The sequence below is a fragment of the Sinohyriopsis cumingii genome, chromosome 5 (genome assembly GCF_028554795.1).
Source record: "Sinohyriopsis cumingii isolate HCF-2022 chromosome 5, ASM2855479v2, whole genome shotgun sequence".
Classification (NCBI taxonomy): domain Eukaryota; kingdom Metazoa; phylum Mollusca; class Bivalvia; order Unionida; family Unionidae; genus Sinohyriopsis; species Sinohyriopsis cumingii.
Window position 1 is genome coordinate 36693496 of NC_142965.1, and position 12499 is coordinate 36705994.

Genomic DNA, 12499 nt, shown 5'->3' on the forward strand with positions numbered 1-12499 from the left:
TCAATACAATTCTTACTTTGAAGAATGTATAGATTCAAATTTTGAAAAGTTCAATTTCCATTGATCCTATTGCTTTACAATTTGAAACAAGTTAACTCTCGATTTCATTGATATCATAAGAAAGTAATTTTTTTTAATGCTCAAATATAATACGTATTCCTTTTTACATATCTAAATGTTATTTATCGGAAGGCCTATAAGTGTTAAAATTAAATTGCAATAACAATTTCAAATTTTCTAGGTAAGATCACGCGTACGTCCCTCGCCCTCGCAATAACAATAGATTTTGCGCCCAGTTTCCCATACAGTGTAAGGATGTGTGGTTAAACAGCTATCGACATATATCAAAAGGTGAGTGTATCGCACATAACTTTTATGGCTCTATCAACTCGATACTTTTACTATCTGACGTACTGTTTTGTCTTGGTAGACACTAAACGTACTGTCTTCCAGAATGATTAGTAGTCAAATCGAACATCGGTACAGTACGGTATAGGAAGTTGATAATGGAGCCACTCCTCAAGGACAGCCATTAAATACAACCCTTGAATTTTGATGTAGCTAGGTGGAATACGTACGTGTTCACTGAACTAGAAACTTCCCATTTGAAAGCCAGTTACCGCGCGTAAATTACATTTTATATAACCAAAACAACGTGACCGTAAACCACGTGTCCCGAACATTATCGGGTTAAGTAGGCAGCAACAGAACACGTGTTATGGGTTATTGGTAATGTACACAATTCAGTGCAGTGGGGGGGGGGGGGTATGTGTGTGTGTGCTCTGAACGTGAAGAAATGGCTTAAAATTATGGTAATAGTGATTCCCTATTTCTTTCAGTTAAGGACTGTGCAACATTTAACAATGTTTGAAGAATATAATAACGAAAAACGATATACATTTCGTGCATATATATTTTTATGTAGTATATATCAATATGTACGTGGTGAAACTGACACATGAGAATAATCGATTTAGTGACATGGTCATGATCAACCTTGACAGTAGTAAACAAAACCAAACGTTAAAAAGGACTGAATTGAACATTTGACCATAAGCAGCATTCGCAGGTCAAGTGGCATTTGTATAAAAAGTGGTTTGGTAAACAATTATTCATTTCTCTTTCATAATATATAATATATAATATATAATTCTTGAAGAATTATGTATTTCAAGTATTAATCGGGATTAAAAATTGCTTATTGACCTTTTGGACTAAGCGCTACTTTCGGATTATTGAGAACTCATTTGAAGACAGCCTGGATTACATAACTGTTGTAGACCAGCACATTAAAGACTAATTGTACATCAGGACTATTGGAATTCATTTGGAACATTCTGTATTGTTGGACTTGTGATAGAATATTTAGGATAAACCGTGATTTTAGTCACAAAACTGTTTGTCTTAATTCATCACTTTGCAACTTGGAGAAATTTTTTGTCGATTTTACTAAATTTTGTTGACTTCCTTTTGTTATATGGTTTAAGACCATACAAACTTCTCGTGGGTCGGTGGTTCTTTCCGGCATTTTCCCGGGGTCTTCCTCCACCATTAATACTGGCCGCCATGTATAGCCTATCCTGTGCTGAAAAATGGCGTTAAACCATATAACAATAAGACCATACATTTGTGTGTGTGTGTGTATATATATATATATATATATATATATATATATATATATATATATATATATATATATATATATATATATTGAGAGAGAGAGAGAGAGAGGAAACTGGCGACACCTGGTGGTCAGCTTAAAGAAGATCGTAGTTTATTGCCAATTACGGTAATGGAAGATGGCGTTTTGGGAGATAATGGATGTCTTTCAGCCCATTTAAAGACAAGTGTTGGTTATCTGACTTGGCTTTAGGTAAGGGACCAACACAATCTCCCATTATTCTGCTAAATAGTTCGTCAAATGCAGGAATAGGTTGCAGAGCCTGAGGTATCTTATGATTCGGTTTACTTACCATTTGACAAGTATGACAAGATCAACAGTATTTAAAAACATCACTTTTGATTTTTGGCCAATAGAAGTGAGTCAAGATCTTATGATAAGACTTATTAATCCCTAAATGACCAACCAAAGGAGATTCATGGGCCAGACGAAGAATTTCCTGCCTGTAAGAATTTGGAACTACAGTTTGATAGTTCACTGGCTACTCGTCACCAGCAGGTACCTCGACAGGTCTCCATTTTCTCATAATTCCATTTGTAATGAAGTAACAGACAGGTACTTTAGTGGGTTCAGTTTCACAAATCTCCCTTTGAAACGATCAAAAGATCTCATTATCTTTTTCCTGTTTAAGGACAAGTGATTGGCGTTTGTCACCCTGATAAGAAGAAAGAGAACGAGTAGTTAAAAGAGGATCACTGTGATCAATACCTTTTGATTGATCCAAACAAGGAGTGAAAGTGACCTCATCAAAAGCCTGACCAGTACATGTATCTTCTAAAGGAATACTTTCCTGATTAACACCATTTTCAAGAGCTTTCTTTGCCATTGCTCTAGTAACTGCACAAGCTGGGTATAAATTAGGGAATTCTATTTCAATTGGATAGACTTTCTGATCCAAACAAGGCATGTCAATTACAAGTGGATTAACCATAACCTATCTTCAGCTAGGTCTTTGCCTAGTAATAAATGAATGCCCTCAACGGGTAAATAAAACACCGTGCCGACTGTTACGGTCCTGAGACTAAGGCTGATGACAAATTTACACAATGAAGTGGAATAATAACAAAGCCACACTCTACTCCCTGAATAAGAACACTTTCATTTGAAGACTTCTCAGAAAAAGGCAAAGTACCTGACAAAAAAAAGACTCTGAGAAGTTATTGTGTCCCTAACATTTTTAATAGGGATGGGATTGACGAAATCACCCAAGAGTGATTCAACATGAATGGTTAATAATTCTCCCTAATAAAATCAGACTGGGGCTTATTACACCCAACAAATGTATTGCTTTCAATACATGACCGTGACATTGACTTCTTAGAAATGAGAGCATTTTGAATAGGTCTGTCTTGATTCTGTTGCTTATTTTTCAATTTGTAGCAATCAAAAGTTTTTTAAGTATTCTTTCTTCTTGCAATAGGTACACGTAGGAAGAGACAATGACTTTTGAACAAGCTTATCAGAATCTTGATTTCTAGAAGTTGTGCCAGATTGAGATTTAGGATGGCTTTTATTAGGCTGAAACACTTTTCTGCCAGAAGACTGCTGAGTAGAAGTCTTATTTACAAAATAAACTTTATGATCTAAAGAATACTCACCAGCAGCACGAGCAGCATTTTCCAAGGTTTCGATCTTATGTTCATCAAGATAAGTTTTTATTTCAGTATGGACACAGTTCTTGAACTCTTCAAGTAATACAAGTTGTCTAAGACTTTCATAATCTTGATCAACTTTCTTGGCTAAGCACCATCTATCAAATAATTTCTCTTTTTCTCTTGCAAATTCGACATGAGTTTGTCTAGATTTTGTTATATATAGTTTCTGAATTTCTGCCGACAAGCCTCAGGGACTAACTCACAACCCTTTGTTATGTATATTTGATTTATTTATATCTGATTTAATATATATTTATTTCAATTTAATTATTTGTCAGTTTTACATTTTTTTTATTTTTCATCACCTAATATTATAATGTAAATTTATCATTTTAAAATAAATTAGAACTTGTTTACGAAGGTTGCTAAAAATTCTGAAACAAGGTCAGGATTTAGATCAACACCTGGTGTTTATAAAATAACAGTCAAGGCCAGACTATTTTCTAAAAAAGTATTATCTCTAGTGAATAAATTTACATTACAATATAATGTAATGAAAAATATTTTTTTTAAAACTGACGAACAATTAAGTTTAAATAAATATATATTAAATCAGATATAATTAAATCAAATATACATAACACCTTTAAAATGCATGTATTGACCAGATCATAGTCAGCACTGTGCTGTACTGGCAGGGTTGCATAGATGTAATGGGCTTTGCCCAACAGTTCACGCTGTAATAATTTACTCCAATGTTCCCTTGGCAATTTCAAATTTTCACCAACTTTTTCAAAATAAGGAGAATATTTGTCTACATCTTTTTCTCTAAAAGGGGCATTAACCTAATATTCTTAGTGACATCAAAACTTGAATTTGTATTTGAAGTGGGAACGTGCATTTCACTTGCCAGTTCTATTTCTTTTATTCTGAATTGATATTCCCTCTCTTCCTTCTCTGTTTGCATTTGCACCGTTCTCTCTCCTCTTTCTCCGATTGCAACTATATTTGCGTCTGACTCTCTTCGTTCTGTAACTGCATTTGCATCTGTTTCCTCTCTTTTTCTAACTGCATTTGTTTCTCTCTCTCTCTCTCTCTCTCTCTCTCTCTCTCTCTCCTGTAACTTCGTTTGTTCTTTTTGTAACTGCATTTGTCTCTCTCTCTCTTCTTTCTCCACTTGTAACTGCATTTGTTTCTCTCTCTCCTGTAACTGCAACTGAAATTGTTTTTCCTCTTTCTGAACGTTAAGCTTTCATAACTCCAATTCCATCTTGTATTTTAATTTTAATTCGTTTATCTTTAACCAAAACACTTTTAACCAAAACATTTTTTTTTCTTCCAAATACTGAACCAAAATATTAGTTATTTTTTGCTTCGTTAATGAAGCTTTTGCCTCATAAAGATCATATTTTCTGGCAAGTTGAACAAATTAATCTCTTTTCAAAAGGTCTAATTGTTCTTGGGTATAATTTGAAAGAAAGATTTCCTTTTTTGATAACATTGTAAAATGCTTGCTGATTTCACTAAAGATTTCTAAAATGAAAAATAATACTTTGGATTTAAAATATTAAAAACACTAAGGGAATTTAAATTTCAAAACAAAATTTTCCTGAAATATTTTAGCCAAAATACATATATCCCAAATGACGAGCAACCCAAGTTCTTTGTTACGTTTTTAGGTTTTTACAAAACGCAACAAGAAAAGAATGAAGACAACAATCTGTTGTAAAATTTAAAAAATTTATTTCCATAGAAAAAGAAGGTAAAAATGAGAAAAGAACTTACAGTTTTACGAATCAAATCCAAAAATAATCAAAGAATAATCCAAGAATTAAAAAAAAAAAAACAGAAGTCCTAGTAATAAAAAGTCATAATGAAACTGAGTTCGAATTTCGATGAAATCCGAAATGGAAGGCGATGACGTATTATAGGGTCAGCGTCGTACAGATGTGTCAAAAATTCTTTGTTGAATCACAGAAAGTAATATTCCAGTGTTTGAATTCGGTGTAAAAATGTCGATAGCTGTCCTCGTCCAAGAATTAATTTAGAGCACAAGTATTTCCAGGGAAAACTAATCTCTTGGAATCCAAATAATTTTAAGAAAACAAAATAATTAGCCCAAAAGACTGGTCACAACATAAAAAACCTTGACGTCAATATCGAATCAACCTACGACGCAAAATAGATGCCCTGATATTGGTCAGTTCACTGGGAAAACCTAATTGATACATGTTATTTGTCACGTACTCCAAGTATGGTCTCGATTTCACTTTATGAATCTTACTCTGAGAAAGGATACATTTTTTTAAAAAAGCTGTTTACTTCAACTCTTACTGATTCTGAATCAATGTCAGGAACTATGTCAGCGTTAGATACACATTTTCTATTATTAGTTGTTTAACGAAAAACAGTCAGGTCAAATAGAACTGAACTGAATTTCTGGAAAATTTCCAATCCCGTAACGAAAGTTACATTACAATAGCATGTAATAGAATAAAACAAATTAAAACTAACAAACAAACAATTAAATTAAATCAAATATAAATTAAATTAAATATACATAACACATGGAAATGTATGTTATCGTTGCTTACAATGCTTTCCGTAGCCAAAAAAAATGCACGATCACGTTGCGTCGCGATTATGTCAAGAATTACAAACCGTTCGGATGCAACGCGATTGAACACTGCAGTTCGAAAACCACCACAAAAATACGTACAAACGTTTCATATCGATTTTGACTATGAGGCCACCCTTGAAAAAGGTCCTACACTTGATTCGGACCATTCTTTCACCCACATGTAACAAAAACACGTACCGTGTGCGATAGGCAGTAAAACCTGCTGTTCCGTCGATGATTTGTTTCCATCACCATATCGTTAGCATCGCGGCGAGGATTGCATTCCATGGTTCTTTGAGAAGCTCGTGTCTGAATGGAGACGCTAAACGACATCCGAAAACATCCAGCAAGGATTATTTCACTTACGCCTTCATAGCTGCAGCAACACAAACCAGTGCAGCAATGCCACATCTGCGAAGAGTACTTTAAGCCGCATGATAAAAAAAGTCAGATAATTGTCATGTGACAGGACATTATCGAGGAGCTGCTTGTGCTGATTTCATCTAAGCATCAAAGATCCAGACTTCCTTCTGATGATCGCGTCTTCGCGCAAAATCTACGTGGGTACGATTGACATTTTATCATTTTGCACTCAGTCATCATCGCGTCAAACAATTTCTCGCTGGGGATGAAACCCAGATCAAATGCATCCTCAGCAATTCAGAAAAGTACATGTCGTTCTCGGTTGGACCATTTCGATTCGTCCATAGTGCACAGTTCATGCCGGCGTCGCTCGAAGTATTCGCTAAAAACTGTCCTGCGTTCCCCAGCCTGAAAAAGGAATTTTCCGCCAAAACTGATTCGCCCAAAAACAAACGAATTTGTCCCTTTGAATACGTAAATGCTTATTCACGATTCAACGACCCTTCATTGCTACCCCAAGACGCCTTTTATTCCCACCCACACTTGTTAGGGATTACTGATGATGAATACGAATACACGAACTAGATATGGAATTAATTCAACTGGAAAACGCTTAGATTAGCACGATGTCTACATCAAAACGTATGTAATCCTGCTTGCGGACGTGCTTAACAATTTCAGAAACACGTGCACAGACCATTATCAACTCGATCCACTCTGGTATTTATTCTCTCAGGGACTCTTTTAGGACCCTCATCTCAAGCAGTCTGGAGTCACCTGAGAACTATTTACCGATCCAGCATGTTCATGTTCACCGAGCAGATGGTACGATGAGGAATCTCCGTCATCAGCAGAAAACACGATGTAGCCAACAACAAAAACATGTCCAACTATGACCCGACAAAGCCGCCCGTGTACATCCTTTATGTCATGTACAATAACCTCTATGGCTGGGCGATGTCAGAACCGCTTCCTGTGGGAGACTTTCACTGGATTACCGGAGAACAGTTCATCGAAGAAAGACAATCTGGATACGACGACGAATGGAGTTATTTCGTTGATGTCGATCTTGGGTATCCACAACATCTTCACGACTCACGCAATGATTATTCATTCTGCGCCGAAATTTTTTTTGTCACCAACACTATGCTTTCACAGCAGAAGAGCCGGCTTGGACTCGGATATGCCAAGGTGACAAATCTAGTACCCAATCTTGCCAACAATACCAAGTACAAATTACAGCATCGGCTGTTCGAACAAGCTCTCCAGCATGGACTCGTTCTCGAAAACTTTTTCGCGCCCTCAAGTTTCGTCAGTCACCGTGGATGAAACTCTATATCGACTTCAACACGACACAACGTACCAGCGCCACCATGGCGTTCGACAAAGACTTTCTTCAAACTCATGAACAATAGCGTATTCGGAACAAAGAGCACGGAAAATATTCGACACCTCAAGAAAATCGAAATCGTTTGAGATGCTCGACGACGAGATAAGCTCGTTGGTAACGATGCCTTTCTCCACATAAAAATATTCGATGAAGAGCTTGTCGCCATCAAATTTAGAAAAAGCAGACCTGCCAACTCTTAAAATTTTGCCATAAGTCTTACGAAAATTACCCTTAAAATACGGACTTACGGCATAGTAGCAAAAAATACTGAAAATGATCATTGCCGACAAATCCGGATAATTGGTTCTTCCGTGTTTTATTTGGTTCTGGGTTTCCTCATAGAATTCGTGAAATTAGTCAGGGAACTAGACTAACTTTAGAGCAGCACCCCAGACATTTTAAACTTCATCTATTTGTTCATGAAAAGCGTCTGCATGATCAAACTGTTGATTATATAATTTTTTTAAATGGCGTCCAGAAAGAGATGCATGATTAAGACGAAAGGAAAAACAAGCTTCTAAAAAGTGTTAATAATCAACACAGAAGGATAAAAAGGAATATTCATTTTCTTGTGAATAAAAGCTGGAAAGGACACAATTACGTTTATTGGACATCACGTGCGAATTTGAGTATGTCTCGTGGCGGGAGATATGATTGCCGTCATGTAAAATGGAAAAGACTTTCCAAGAATTATGTCAAGTTGAGAGATAGCAACAAGCCGTTGAACTACATAGGGTTTGGAACTAGAGTTTGTGCAACTGTACTATTGGTAAATAAAGTCTACGCGCACTTTACAAACCTTTCAGTTGAACATAATGTTTATCGTCGATGCCTCGAACTTTTAATTGCGTTTTCCAGATTTACAATAGCAGTTACTGATACTTTCTTACACCTTACCGAGAACTGGTCAGTCTTACGGAAAAAATCAACTGCCTTACTGAGACGAGGTCGTCAGGGTTGACAGGTCTGAAAAAGCAATCTCAAGCTGGACGAACCCATCTATGTTGGTGCAGCAGCCCTCGATCTCTCCAAGATGCTTATGCTCGAGTTTCACTAAGACTTTATCAAAAACAAGTACGGAAACAATGCCACGCTGCTCATGACCGATACAAACTCGCTCCTGTATGAGATTCACGCCGACGAAGTCTACGCAGACTTATATGAACACCGAGAATTGTTCGATCTCAGCGATTATCCAAGAGACAGCCCCTTCCACTGTGACAAAAAAAGGAAAATTCAAAAATGGAATTCATTGGCCAAAATGTACCGCACCACCCTCGAAGATGGCAACGTCATGAAAAAAGCCAAAGGAATAAAAAATACCTGTCATCGCCCACATCGCCTAAAACTAGCATTACACACAGGCACTACACGGACACATGCATTACTACTCCATGAAAACCTTCTGATCACAACAGCACCACACATCTACAGTACTCATCAACAAAAGAGGACTATGCCCATTCGATGATAAACGATACTCCACCGACGGCATTTATACACTCGCCCACGGACACTACAGAGCTATATAACACCATAGCAAAACTAGACAACCCAAAGTGGTCTAGAACCCCCACATGCGCTTGAGCACATTTTAGTAGCCCCCATGAAAAAGTAATCCAGAACCTCCATAACACAGCAGTATATGGGTTGGGGAAGCACTGTAACACTCGTCATCACGTAAAGTGGTCAAGAACCCACCTCCTTTCTCTGCGTGAGCCTCACCTCTATGAGCATTTCCTTTCGTGACTCGAGTCAAAAAATGGCCGCCAAAATGTTCAATGAAAACAAAAAATTCCAAAATACTGGGTTAAAAATTGTTTCCACGATAGCAGCCAATCAATAAAGAGAATACTGCCCGATAATTTCATTGGCTTATGTGGACCAATCAGAATCATATAAAGTGATACGTAACACGTTGAGGTATAAAAAAATGAAACTGCACATATTATAGGAAAACTATATCGACTATGCGATAAATTAAGGTTGAAGAATTGAAGTATTTGTAAATAGGATGGTATATGAAAGGGATAACTTGGGTAAGATTTAAGCAACGATCATTCGGCCCTCATATGTAAAGTGTGGCCTTATGCTATGCCGCCATATACTGAGCGTACTTCAGTACATGACATGGTAAATTCTCGAGTTCTGATTGGCTAGCAACAGGATTTTTTTTTTTTTTTAGGACAGTATGCATTTCTCCCAGACATCTGCATTATATACCTGACAGTGGTCATCACATCTGTCCGTGATAACATTGCCATGCGCCTGCGATGTTCTAAAATATAGTATTGACTTCTTTCTTGGGAACCGTTCTAATGTACTGTTGTCAGATGGAGTAGTAAGCTGTGACACTACAACTTACAACACTGCCGGAAGATTGACAACAATATTCTTCACCAGTCAGGACTGTGGGAGAACAGTTTACAAAAAGAATGCAATACTGGAATATCATTTCATCTCCGAGTAGTACAACTGTTCTATCATTTAATGCGTATCAAAGATTCCAGGGAGAGTTGACCAATCCCGTTGCGAGCAAGATACGAACCTTAGTTTGCCTGTCAAAACTATGGGTAAGAGATCTCTTACACCTAAGTAGTTTTAGCAACGAAAAGTATTTATTGGTATGCAACATTTTAGTTGAATTCATTTTCATATTTTGTTTTACATGAAAGTTTCTAATGTCATGTGCGTTGATATGAAAATGAGTAGACACCGGATAGTCGGTCATTGCGATATTCTCATGAATGATTCTTAAAAATATAAATGTTAATTATTATCAAATTTAACATTTTTTTGTGTCAAATTCGCTTCATGGCCTGGAATTGCCTTTTTCAGATTTATCTTTTTTTAAAGAAAGATTTTCTTGCAAGATACGTGAAATGTTTGAAGAAACCAAGGGTCTGATAGAAGCAAATGTATCAATTCATATCAAGACAGGTCACTAAACAATTGTGCCACAGAGTGAGATTGTCTTGAAGTCGTTGTTTTTCTTTATATTTCCAAGGCCATCGTGACGACAGTAATATCAAAAATAAATTTTCCTTTCTCAAAATAAGACCCACACATTCACGAGACTAATTTCACACTTGTATGTTGTTAATTCACACATAACATTGGTATAATTTATTAGTTCGCAGCTCTGAGCTATAGTTCGTTATTTTGTTGTCACGATATATACTGTAATCAGCTGTATTGATGTACATAAAGTGTCTTTTATTTTAAATTTGAGTTAGCTTTTCCTGTCACTCTGTGTGTGTGTGTGTGTGTGTGTGAGAGAGAGAGATTATTATCATGACATTCATTTATTCATTTTTACTTAAAATGATTTGTCCTTACAAGCAGTAAAATATACAGTGAAAAAGAATAATTTGAACTATTGACCAAAACTAAAAAGGGAATAGAAGCACACAGAAAATGACGAAAAAATGGTGTGTTTGTGTGTGTGTGTGTGTGTGTGAAAGAGAGAGTACGTACTTAGGTTAATGTATCAATAAGGCACACTTCTGTTTACTCCAACCAGATATCGGGATTGTTGAACCGTGATATTGTTCTAGAACATGTTTACTTCTATGTAAAAGACGAAATCCTCACTTGGGATTAAAAAGGAAGACTGATCTAGCATTAATAGTTATTTTCAATATGATTTATGTTCATTAGGTATACATCGTTACTTACAGAACACAAATACGTCAGTCCTAATTTTTCGCATCATGTATTATAAATGTTGGTCTATAATATCCCATCTACTTAACATACTCCCACATTTACTGAAACATACGTCATAGGGAAACGCCGATAACAGAGATAAGAATTACGGAGTACACTCCCACTCCCGGTCAAGATGTACGTTAGAAATGTTGGTAGCAATCACGTGTGTGTGTGTGTGTGTGTGTGCGGGTGTCTGATTTGGAAACACAACGATTTTTGGTTGTTAAGAGAGAGAGAGAGAGAGAGAGAGAGAGAGAGAGAGATTTGGAAACAACCACACTTCCAAACCTAGACAACGGTTTTTGGTTGTTAAGAGAGAGAGAGAGAGAGAGAGAGTGATTTGGATTTTTAACGTAGGTTTAACAATTTTTCACTCATATCGCTACGATATCTGCAGTGTGGCAGTTTCTTGTGATGGCATCATACCGCAGACATGTAGCATCATATCCCACCCAGTCACATTATCCTGACACCAGGCCAACCCAGTCATAAAACTAACCTCTTAATGCTGAGCGTCAAGCGAGGCAGCTGCTAGTGCCATTTTTAAAAGTCAAAATACAGACTTAATGGACAGTGACAAAGTACAGACTGTAATGAACAGTGTCAAAATACAAAGTGTATTGAACAGTCCTAAAATAGAGAGTGTAATGGACAGTCAAAATACAACGTGTGTTGAACTGTCCTAAAATACAGAATGTAATGGACAGTCAAAATACAAAATGTACTGAACAGTCAGAAAATATAGGAAATGCACTAGTTAAACATAGTAAAGTGCTTCTTTCAAAAGAGAGTAAACAGTTTTGTATGCATGATAGCTAACAAAAAGGATGGTGGGAAAAATGCCACGTGTATATTGCTTAGATCTAATTATCCATTCCCCATTGAATCGTGTAAGACTTAGAATTTGAACCTGCGATAACCTTCATATATGCGAAGGTGATGACCTACAAGTTAAGAACACGTGTTTAAGAAATGCGTCTTGACACCAAAGACGACGACTTTGCATCTGATTAAGTTACGCTTCAAGTCCATTTGATATATGCTTCTTGTTATGATCAACATTTTAGCTACCAGTCTGCTGTTCAGCCTTCGGTGTGAGTGTGAGGGTTCTAACTTTTCGTAATAGTAGTAGCAATAGT

General features: G+C 36.6%; 1 protein-coding gene across 2 annotated transcripts in view; it reads left to right on the plus strand.

The window, feature by feature from the left end:
* The first annotated feature begins 270 nt into the window (after positions 1-270).
* Positions 271-12499, plus strand: part of LOC149798944 (uncharacterized) — a 36819-nt gene continuing 24590 nt past the window's right edge. Inside the window, exon 1 of one of the 2 annotated variants that reach the window (XM_089957863.1) lies at positions 271-351. The gene's annotated coding sequence lies outside the window, so the exon portion shown is untranslated. Of the gene's footprint in view, positions 352-9824; positions 10223-12499 lie in introns of those variants that run through there. The other variant, XM_089957864.1, reaches the window with a different exon arrangement.